Source organism: Nicotiana sylvestris, chromosome 11 (assembly GCF_000393655.2).
Source record: "Nicotiana sylvestris chromosome 11, ASM39365v2, whole genome shotgun sequence".
NCBI lineage: Eukaryota > Viridiplantae > Streptophyta > Magnoliopsida > Solanales > Solanaceae > Nicotiana > Nicotiana sylvestris.
In genome coordinates, this window is record NC_091067.1 from 66,719,898 (window position 1) to 66,732,700 (window position 12,803).

The 12,803-nt window shown below is 36.5% G+C and overlaps 1 pseudogene; it reads left to right on the top strand.

The window, feature by feature from the left end:
• The first annotated feature begins 1,863 nt into the window (after positions 1-1,863).
• On the top strand, positions 1,864-5,104 carry LOC104249390 (bidirectional sugar transporter NEC1-like; annotated as a pseudogene).
• Positions 5,105-12,803: the final 7,699 nt, after the last annotated feature.

A 12,803-nucleotide genomic window follows, 5' to 3' on the forward strand; every position in this document is an offset into this window, starting at 1 on the left:
TAAGCTCAACAACATTGAGTCCCTTCATCAAGAAAGACACATTAATGGACCACGCCCTTTCGAATCGCAAGTACCATATTCGTTATTAATAAGATTAATATACGAGAAAAAATTAAGCTCCGGCCAATGTCAAAATCTTACTAGTTATATAGGGAAAATGCATAAAATCCACCTCACCATATGACCCATTTACCAACTACACATCTTTTCTTTTCGGGGGTCCTATTACTTCCTTGAACTTATTTTTACCATAATTAATTTAACATTATATGCTCAATTAAACCCAACCCCCATCTATAAGACTATCGGTGTATACACGCGCTAATAGGTCCCACCCAATTCCCTTTTATTTTATCAGATCCCTTTTATTCTAAACTAAATTAAACTCATTCATTAATCAAACCCTACCCTATTTTATTATTTCCTTTCATACTCTCCCATTTTCGATCGACGGTCCAAACCAAATTCTCAATCCCCCTCTTCGATTCCTTCCATTAAATCACGCCAATCATAATCACTCCAGTAGCAGCGCCACTTTCTTTTTTCTCTATGAATACTAGTAGCTTCTTCCATCAAATTTTAAGACACAAGCTCTCCACAGTGTTGTACAGCCACTCAGGGATTTAAAATCCAATTGGGGTATTGATTTAGCTAAAAATCTTGAAGAATATTTGCTCAAATTTGCTCTGGACAGAAAAAGAAAGAAGCAGCCGCAGCTAAACCTCCCTCTCCTCCTTCAGTTTTCACAACCTTTTTTCCTCATAAAAGCAGTGTTTCTGTTGAGATCGAGTTCAGTTAAAGATCCGTTCGTTGGCTACTAGTTCCATTCGAGTTGACGGCGAGGTTCCGGCGCCGCTGCATTTTCTGAGAGTAAAATTATTTGCTCAAATTCAAAAGCCTTAATGTTTCTTCTTCAATTTTCCGCCCCTTCTTCCATGAGAATCTAAAAATAAAGTGGTTTATTGGCTATGTCGTTTGGGACCCTTTTTTATGGCTTATTTGTCATTACACGTGGCGATTGAATCGCAGACGGACCTTTTAAAATTAGTCCTCAGAGGTGTAGTCACGGTCGGGTTTAATTGAGCATATAATATTAAATCAATTATGGTAAAAATAAGTTCAGGGGGTAATAGGATCCCCGAAAAGAAAAGGTGTGTAGTTGGTAAATGGATCATAGGATGGAGTGGATTTTATGTATTATCCCTAATATTTGTTTATGAAGAAAGTAATCACATGACAAAATATGAACCAGATAAGTTCTCAATTATCAGCATAAAAATAAAGGAAAAGTTCACAACAATATATTTCTTAAACACATACAGGGAAATTTCTAGTTAGGATTCTTTGAATTTGAGGGAAATAATGAACTGGGAAAGGAAAGAATTTGGAGAAGAAGAAGCAGGTTGACGTTCTTTTTACTCATGTTAGGTGCAGCTCACTATTGTTAGTTTGAAGCAGTCGTTAAATTACTTCTATTACTGAGACTAAATCTGCTCAAAGTTTGCAAACTTAGAGAATGAAAGGTGCTCAGGGTTATATATGAAAGACTATATTAGACCTATTCCTTAAGATAAGGGATAATTTTGATTAAAAACTCGTATTTTATCCATGCGTCCATTTTTTTTTATTGACCTGATATAGACGCCACATGTTACCGTACTATTAATCCACGTGTCAGGCTTTTTTTCCACCATTACAGTATACTTCAAAGGTTCTTGCCAAACAATATTACCGAATTCATCATAATTGCTTCTTTTACCGAATTCTCGTTCTTCGTATCTGTGTTGTTGTAATTTTCCACTATAAAATAGCATATGCTGTGTGCATAGTTTCTTCAGAGTCCCTTTTGTAGATCCACAAGAGCATTCTCAATAAGGGCTTCACTTGGATAATCATGGCGCAATTAAGTGCTCATGACTTGTCTTTCATGTTTGGCCTTCTTGGTACGTTAAAATGCACCCTTCTCTTTTTTCTTATTCAAAAGGAAAATATAGTACTCTCTCCCCGTTTTAATTTAAGTATTTTATTTTCCTTTTTAGTCCGTTTTAAAAAGTATCTCTCTTTTTTAAAATTGATAACTCTTTACTCTAGCTAATATTCTAAATAGCAAATTTAAGTCCAAGTTTCAAAAAGAATTTTAGTACATGCATCACACACATTTTTACTTTAGAACCATAATATTCAAAAGTTTTCCTTTTTTTCTAACTAAATTTCGTGCCTAGTCAAATTAAGATATTTAAGTTGAAATGGAGGCGGCATGTTAGTTAAACAAAGTTGTAGGAACTAGTCTTCTATCACTATTCAAAATACAAAACGTATATATTCAAATGCATTTAGTGTCGTTCTCCATTTAGCAAGACAATCCGCCACTCAATTTCCTTTCCTATAGACCTGGCTTACTAGAGGGTTTCCCATGCTAGTTAGAAGGCACCTGCAATCAGAGTAAAATGCATCTTTATCATTCATCATCTTTATATATTGATTTTGATCTCTCAATCTCTAACTTCTGTTCCATTGTTATGCAGGTAATATCGTTTCATTCATAGTGTTCTTAGCGCCGATGTAAGAGACTTTTCATATCTATGTCAGAACTTTTCAGATAATAATAACATATATGATGGACAAGTAAAATTAAGTTGCATTTCTCCATTTCGTTCTCTCTTTTTTTTTCCCAGGCCAACATTTTACAAAATATACAAAAGGAAATCAACAGAAGGATTTCAAGCAATACCATATTTGGTAGCACTATTCAGTGCAGGACTATTGCTATATTATGCTTACCTCAAGAAGAATGCCTATCTTATCATCAGCATTAACGCCTTTGGATGTGTCATTGAATTAGCTTACATCAGTTTGTTTCTCTTTTACTCACCCAGAAAGTCTTAGGTGAACTCCAGCAACCTCCCCTTTGCTCTTTCTCATTAAGAAAGAAACAGATTAATAAAAGCATATATACATGAATATGATTTAAGTTAAAGGATTAATTTATATATAATGACATTATGAAGATTTTTATGCTATTATTGTAGTTTAATATTGTAGTAGGTTAGATATCAATTTTACCAAGTTACCAATAAATGTTCACTATAGATATTTGGTAATAATTATTTTCTCAGTTTCAACTTAAGTGTCTTGCTCTCTTTTTTCCTTATGTTGCAAAAAGAATGTCCCTTTCTATCCTTTGTACTAACTTCTTAAATTTAACATTCTATGTCACATGTTTACGGCCACAAGATTTAAAACGTATTTTAGTACATTTCACACATTTTTAGTTTAAGACCACAAGATTAAAAAGTCTTCCTTATTTTCTTAAACGACGTACCGGGCCTCATAAACAGTCTGATTGTGTAAGTATTTTATTGTTAGTGCATAAAACTTATATTTGGTATGATGAGGAAATAAGTTGAGTTTAAATGGAGAAATGCGGATTCATATAGCCGACCCCAACTTGTTTGATCCGAGACATAGTAGTTGTTGTAGTGCATAAAACTTAGTAAGTATATGCACTAATAATATAAAGATTCTTTTACACTGTTAATGTCGTCTAACATGCTATATCAAGTTAGTTACTATTTTTACCAGATTACTAATTAATTATTTTAAGAGATAATTCTTTCTTTTTACCTTATAAATGATCTAATCATATAAAATATTGTTCTTACACTGCCAGTACATAAAATAACTCATATGGGTGTATAATGTAGTAGGAGTATGTATTTCCTACCGCTGTTAATTTGTTTCCTTTTGGCTTTGATTCTATTAACTCTATCGTAGTTGGGCTATTTGCAGATGTTCACGGGATGGCTGATGGTGTTGGAAGTGGGAGCCCTAGGAATGGTGATACTATTTTCTTATGTATTTGCACAAGGCTCTGAAAGAGTGACGAATGTGGGATGGATTTGTGCTGCTATCAACCTTGCTGTCTTTGCTGCTCCTCTATGCATCATGGTCTCATCGCATTTCTATTTCTTTCTTTTATCCCTTAATATATGCTTAGATTACTAGTAAACTCTTATGTATATGGGTTGCAGAGGCAAGCCATAAGAACCAAGAGCGTAGAGTTCATGTCCTTCACTTTATCCTTGTTCCTCACTCTCTGCGCCATTATGTGGTTTTTCTATGCCTTCTTCAGAAAGGACTTTTACATTGCTGTAAGTCATCAATAACATCATACTCTTCTTCTCATATTACTCCTTCTATCACTTTATGTGATACTTTTCACTCTCAAATTTTGTAAACTTTGACCATAATTTTATTTTTTTTTCCATGAGAAGAATTGCAATTTATAATACTTTTTATAATATTTTTGAATATCTAAATTATAGTTTTAAAATATTGACTTGATTTAATCCAATTTAACTTCAAAAATTAGTCAAAATAACTTTCGAAAAATAGAAAATGCCACATATATAAATTGGGATGGAGAGAATAGCTTGTACCCATCTTTTCTCTTGTTATAGAAGTAATACTCCGTATGTTTCAATCTATACGGCAACATTACTATTTGAGACGGCAAAGAGGTTCTTCTTTGATTATGTTTTTCTTAAATAATTTTAAATATTCTGAATTATCAACTGTTATGGCTTATAGTACCTTTTTAAAAGTTTCTAATATATAAATTTTATTTGGAAAACGTAAAGACAGCTATATCTATATTTACGCAACAACTTTAGTTTTTACCGCGCCAAATAAAGTGGACTGAAAGAGGGAGTAATTTGATATTTCGTTTAATTTTGTTACCCTTTGTTGATGGTGCAGTTACCAAATATATTGGGCTTTCTATTTGGGGTCGTCCAAATGCTACTATATTTTGTTTACAAGGATTCAAAGAGAGAGAAGATTAATGAAAAAACGGATCTCGAAGAAGCTGCAAAATCCAAAGATATAGAAACCAGCATCAAGATTGAAGTTGAAGGTGGATCTGATAAGGCATTGCACTCAATGGAGATGGCTTTTCCAGATTGCGGAAATCAAAATAAGCAAGAAGATGATCAAGAAATGACAGGATCAGGAGTTTGAAGTAAGCAAGAATATTTATCAAGAAATTAGCTATTTGTAATATTTAGAACTTGTAACGGTGTGACTTATAAATGGCTTCCACTAATAATTCCTCAAACCAGTCGTACGTGTAAGACAATATTTATTCATACTCTATGTACACACTAAAACGATCAATGTATAATACGTACTTTCTATACACAAAAATGTTACTTTTCATGTGATTTAGTGTAAATATAAGGTGTAAGTATGTCACAACCCGATAGGTCGTTTTGAGTTCTAGCTTTCTGTTTCGTGCTTTAAAACTTTGAATAGCCTAGTTTGATGATTTATGACTTGCGTGTGTGGTCCGTTTGGATTTTCGGAAAGTTAAAATGTAATCTTTCAAAGAAAACGTGATTTTGAAACTTAAAAGTTATTAGAGCTGATCACGATCAACAATCTGAGTACACGATCTCAGATCGGTATTTTGATGATTCCAGTAGACCCGAAAGATTATTTTGGACTTGTAAATATATTTGGTTAGGGTTCAGGGTGACCCGAGGTCGTTTCAGCGCTTATTATGGAAAGTTAAAAATTTGGAGTTATGAACATGTGGATTAATCTTGAGTTTTAGCTTGTGCGCGAGTTCGTATTGGGTTATTAAACTTGTGTGGATGTTTGGAATGGGGCCCCAGGAGCTCAGGTATCACGACCCAAAATTTGCCTAGTCGTGATGGCACCTAACCCAACCTACTAGGTAAGCCAAATAACAACCAACACAATACTAGTAATAATGATAGGAGTCAAGAAGTAAAATACTGAACTTTATACAATAACCCAACGATTGGTAGTACAAGTCACGAGCCACTAAGATTATATTTACATAGCTGGAATAAAAATAAATACAACATCTGTTTGAAATACATAAAAAGATTCTGAATCACTAACTACTAAGAACAAGTGGCAACTATATCCGAGAAACATGTACATCAGCTCCCGCCATATACAGCAGCATCAACTCCAAGATCTACACGTAAGGTCCAGAAGTGTAGTACGAGTACAACCGACCCATGTACTCAATAAGTAACAAAATGAACCTCTGGTTGAAAGCAGTAACGAGTTCGCAAGATGGTTAGAGTCCAATACCAATAGCCAATAACAATTCATAACAATATAATGAAGACAGTAAAAATATATAACTTAGGAGATATTATGCTCAGATCGTTCACAGGTACAAGAAGGTAAACATGATTTTCAAGTATAATAGTCCAAGTCCAAATCTTACCACTGAAAATCAATTTACATGAGTTTATAAAAAGAACTGTGTTTTTCCAACATCAGATAAGACTATTCATTTACCAACTAGCATGAGAAAAGTGCATTTCTATGCCTACATGTCAAGCCAACAAATGCCATATACCGTCTAGCATAAGGAAAATAGATCTTCATGCCTACATGTCAAATATACAAGTCATGTCATCAAATATCATATTACCATCTACCATGAGAAAAATACATCTCTATACCCACATATCAAAAAAAACATGTCAACTCAATATCATCATAGTGAAACCATCAAGAATAACTACACTTAGCACGCTCACGGTGCATGGCACAAAGCCCTCACCATCACACACAGTAACACTTAGCACTGTCCGGGTGCCTGGCATAAATGTCCTTCACCAAAGCACGTATATATAATATTGTGCTTACGCCCACTGTTGGCATGTCAGACTCCGGAGGAGCGGATCCTGTCGAAGCGCTAATCATAATCACATAGCCCAATCGCGGGTCTTGGTGCACATGTAGCCTCAAAATAAGTAACACTTAGTCCAATATGCGGCCTGGCTTACGCTCCACCGCAATATCAATATAACCATTGCGGCATGCAGCCTGATCTAGAATAACACACAACATGGCTCTACGGCCCATATCTGTCATCAATTTGCTCAAGTCTCCATATGCCAACATCTCACAGATACGTAATCCAATTATATAACACAGAATATCACAATATGCCCCAAATACAGCTCAAACTCGTGTCACATAAAAGGACACCAAAAACTTGTGAGACCGCATATCAGAAGTGCATAGAGAGAGGTATAACATGCATATGTAACTATCACGAGTGAATAGTATGACTACGGCTAAGACAAATAGCTCTACATGGCAAATATAGCCCTATCAAGTCTCAAACAATTAAGCAGATAGCCTAGATATGATTTCTAGCATGAATAATAAACCACGTAGTCATACGAATGGAGAAAACATGATATCAATGAAGCATGATAGCAAAACAAGGCATGTAATAGTCTAAGGTCAACCCGAATCATGAATGTCCCGGTGCGCGCACACACGCTCGTCACCTAAAATGTGCACTACCCCCAACTCATCTCAAATATCATAGTTCCCAAGGATAATTACCCTCAATTCACATTTTAGATATGTTACTTACCTCGAACAAATTAAATACCGAACACGCCAAATAATACTCTAGAAATGTCATCTCGCGCAAAATCAACCTCTGAACGGCTCGAAACTAGCCAAAAGCAACTCAAAATCATCAAATAAATGCCAAAGAAAACAAACTCAAAGGATAAAGGTCGAATCTTTAATCAAATACTACAAGTCAACCAAAAAGTCAACTCGGGCTCGCATCTTGGAACCCAACAAACTTAATAAATTTTGACAAACCATTCGAACGAGTCCAATCATACTAATTTCACTCAAATCCGACTCTGAATCAATGTTCAAAACCTAATTATTCACTTTAGAAAAGTTTAGACAAAAACTCCCCCAATTTCTCTTTTAGAACCATCCATCAAATGCCAAATTTAAAATAGAATCATGTAAAATAATCAAAAACCGAGTCAAAAATACTTACCTCAATCCATGTGGTAAAAATCCCCTCCAAAATCGCCCAAATTTGATCTCCAATTCTCAAACTATGGTAAGATGAATTAAAACCTCGATATGCGTTAAATCTACCCAGAGAAGTCACATTTGCGACTAAATGCCTGCTTTTCAAAACCGCATATGCGGTCTCAATTCCACTTCTATGGAAACAGCTTAACTAAGCACCTGAGGCTTCCGTGATTATAGATTCGCTTTTGCGGTTGCATTTCTGGGCTCAGTGACAGCACCTGCGGAGTGCAGATGCGCCCATGGCCCCATATTTGTGGCCCTCTTGACTTTCAGTCCACATTCGCTTCTGTAACCTCAACTCTGCATCTGCGATAAATCATTCGCAGATGAGAAAGCACCAGAACCAGGGAGTTCTTCAGTAAAGCAACATGAGATAAAAAGGTTCGAAACCATCCTGAAACTCACCCGAGCCCCTTGGGACACTGTCCGAACATACCAACAAGTTCCAAAATTTAACATGGACCTAGTCGAGCCCTCAAATCACAAATAATAACATCAAAACCGTGATTCATCGATCAAGATCAATATCTTAAGTTCATAAACTTCAAATATCGAACCAAGCGTCTGATTTAAGTGTAATGACCTGGCCGATCATTTTGAGATCTAGTGCTTCGTTCGGAAGTTTAAGGCCTTGATTAGCTTTACTTCATGTGTTTATGACTTGTATGCATAGTCAAAATTAAATTTCAGGAAGTTCAGAGTTGATTCAGAAGGAAAATTCTCTATTCGGAAGCTTTAAGTCAGAAGAGTTGACCAAGGTTTGACGTTTGAGTAAACGATCTTAGAATCGAGATTGAAGGTTTCAATAGGTTCGTATGATGATTTCGAACTTGGACATATGTTCGAGTTGAGTATCGGATGGTCCGGGAGCGTTCTAGCACTTATTGTGGAAAGTTGGCTTTTTGAAAGTTTTAGAACTTCCTAAGTTTGGGTTTAAGTGGAATTTGGTGTCATCGATACCTGTTTGGGATTTCGAGCCTTGAAATAGGTTTGTATTGTGGTTTATGACTTTTACATAAAATTTGGCATCATTCTGAAATGTTTAGATAAGATTCAGATGCATTCGTCGAAGTTTGAATGTTTGAAAGTTGAAAAAGGATTCTGATCGTTGATTTATGACTTTGATGTTATTTGTGGCATTTCGAGCCTTTGGATAAGTTTGGATAAGGTATTGGGATTTGTTTGTGTGATTTGACGAGGTCCCGGGGGCCTCAGGTGTATTTCGGGGTAGTTTCGGATCATTTTTCTTTGTTTTACTGAGGTTGGTGCTGGTGTCTGGTGTTCTTCTTCGTGAAAGCGAAAGTAAGAACGTGTTCGTGAAGAAGGATTTTTTGGCTGCTGGAAAATGTGCATCGCGAACATGACAGAGGGATCGCGAATGAGGAGCTGAGGATGAGGTGCCCTTCACGAACGCGAAGAAGGATGGAGAGCTCAGCCTGGAGATGTTAAGCCCACGTGAACACGGTTCAATGAAAGGGAAGTAGTGGGGACCTGGAAAGGCATCGCGAACGCGACCATGTGGTCGTGAACGCGAAGAAGGAATTTGGGCCAGCTAATTTTTGGCCTTCGCGAATGTAAAGGAGCTTCCGCAATCGCGAAGTGGAAGGACCTGGGCAGACTCGATTTTTATGCGGGATTTAGCTCATTTTTCTCTCATTTTCACTTGGTTGGGCGATTTTTGGAGCTCTTGAAGAGAAGACTATCATCATCTATCATGAGTTAAGTTATTCTCAATTGTTGTAAGTTAAATACATGAGTTATATATGGATTTAGATATGGAAATTTGTAGAAATTGTGGGATTTGAAGAAAATCCAGAATTTGATATTTTTGGACTTTGACCACGAAATTGGATATGGAATTGGGAATAAATTATATATTTGAGTTCGTGGTGTTACGGGTAATATTTATATTCAAAAATATTTGGAATCGGGGCACGTGGGCCTGAGGGTGGGCTTTGTTGACTTTTCGAGCTGAGATAGGAATTGTTATAAATTGATTAACTATGAGGGTTAGAGTTTATTTTTATGGTTTTGCATGATTGTTTGATTAGTTTCGGATCGATGGGCATGAGTTTGAGGTGTTAGAGAGGCGTTGGAGCCGATTATAGAACTCCGGAGTGGGGTAAGTTTCCTGTCTAACTTTGTGAGGGGGAAATTACCCCATCGGATTAAAATTATTTTGTGCTACGAGTTGTGGGTGCTACATACTCACGAGGTAACGAGATTTCGTACATAGCTAAAAGTATGTTTATGTATGGGTAGACTTAAGACTTTATCATGTAATATTTGTGTCATGCCCCGGCCTCGGGGAGCACAACCGGCGCTCAATCGAGTGGACCCCGTCAAGCAAGCCTGTTAGACACTCTCTACCCAACTCACTTATGATCAAGAGAAGGCATGTTTCATTTATTAGACAATAAGAAGATCGTATATACATTACTAAACTATTTCATTAGTTACATCATTGTTAAGTTTCAAATACACACATCCTTATGATTGAATGGAAGAGGAGTCCAAAACACAACATAACCCATTTGACCTTTCCAACACCATATACAACCCACATAGTATTTGCGGAGCCTCTAAAGTTACAAAAGAGAGTTATAATAATGTCGGCAACCAGGCCCCGACTATACCTCAAAATGTGGTAAAAATATGAACAAAAGATACAATACATGACCCCGGGATGAAATGGGGCTCACCAAGATTGATGGGAGGAGGATGTACCGCTAACGCTGATCAACACTGCCTGCTAGGGAACCACATGCATCAATTTAAGATGCAGTGCCTCGGCAAAAGGGACGTTAGTACCATCGAACGGTACTAGTATGTATAACTAAACACCATCTTGTTAGAATGAACAATAATACAAGTAGGGACAATCATGATATCAGTTAAGGCATTGAACATCTACCAAACATCAAACAAGCGGTGAGATAAGTTTCAATTAAATTTCCATGTTTTAAGTCGGGGAAGCCTTCAGTACCAATATGACACCATTCACCATTTCGATTTCAATTTCTAATGCAGTCACCACCATGTGTACGACATGGCGTCTGATCACGACCCGATTGGCTAGGCCATCCCGGGGCTTTTTGGTATATTTGGATGGGATCTGGATGGCTCAGGTGAGGTTTGGACTGCCATGAACATATTTAAAGTTATCAGCTTTTTGTTGGTGGTGGTATGCTTCGCAAATACAAAGGAGCGTCACACCTCCTTTTTACCTACACCCCCCGGAAGGGATATAAAGGGAGTTTTTTCCAACTTAAAGTGACAATCGAAACAGGATCATTTTATTAAAAATTCAGAGTCGTCACTTGGGATAATTTATGGTGTCCCAAGTCACCGGTTTAGAATCCCAAATCGAGGAAAAGATTGAATCTGTTTTACAGTCCCCGAACACAGAAATCCGGGTAAGGAATTCTGTTAACCTGGGAGAAGGTGTTAGGCATTCCCGGGTTCCGTGGTTCTAGCACGGTCGCTCAACTGTTATAATTGGTCTATTATCTGATTTTAATACATATTTTAACCTATGGTTCAATTTTAACTTTATAACCGCTTTAATTAATTATTAGGAGGATTCAACATTATTTAAAATACGCCTTGAACCAAGTCACATGAAATACACCCGCGGTCCACGACACATTTTATTTAACGTTGTTGAAATTTGGATTTGGGTCACATGAAATGCACATCCGAGTTTAAGGAAATTAATTATTATATAACGCGCCTAAAGCAACTACGCGTTTTTAATTTTGCGAGGGCCATGGAAAATTTGCTAAATGGCACGCCTCGAATGCTAAGGATTTTAAAAGAAATAATTAAATGAGAGCTGCGCAATTGTCATTTTGTTTGGCACGACAGACCTCGATTCCAGTTTTTTTTAAAAGGGAATTTGAACTAAACTTTGGAGGGCCATAAACTATGTCTTACCTAATATGGCACGCCTCCAATCTACTTTCAAGAGCCCAATTAATTAACTAAGGAAGGCTTAAAGGAATTATGATTATTTCTAACACTAAAAGTTCGAATCTACTTATTAATTAGTAGGCACCGCATTCAAAGTCCGATTAATGCAAAGAAAGATTGCTTCAGCAGGCCGCAACTACATAAACCCATTTAAAATGCCTTCAGGCTTGGGCCTAAACGAGCCCAATTCTTAATAAAATGAACATCCAAAGACGCGAAACAGGCCATCAAATCTGAGAATGAGCTTTCATTGATTAGGCCAGCATCAAGTCCCACTTTCAGAATCAAATGATTGTATAAAACCCATTATAAGCAAATCAACCAAAGACACGCGATCGAGCTAACACTTATTTCTAAATTATAACCCTTCAAACACAAATCAACTAGTTGAAAATTCTGAAATTTAACATCAGTTCCAACTTAAACGTGCTTATAAACAAATAGGGGCAAATCAATACATGCCTTTACTCTTAAAGCAACCTTGACTATTTTCCTTTTCTCTTCACATGATTTTACATTAACTATTACTCAAGAAGCTTAAGCTCAATTAAATTCTTCTTAATACTAACAGTAACCAACCCAGCAAATCAGCATCCGACTTTACTTGAATTCCAGAAATCACACTAAAATTCTCAACATAGTTCTTGGGCATTTAACACTCAGTCAAAAGCATATGCAAAATATAAAATATGCTTTTTAACCACAGTGCATGGACATAGCTTGTGTCTTCAAAAGAACAACTATAAAACACCATATACACTCTGAATGAAGTTGATCCCAACTAAGAGTTCCTCATTTAATCCTATATACATGTTCAATCATTCATCCACAAGGCTTACACATACGACTTCTAAACATGCTACTCAACATTGAAACTAAACATTTACCCTCACTCTCAGACACAGATTCATAATATGCAAGTAACA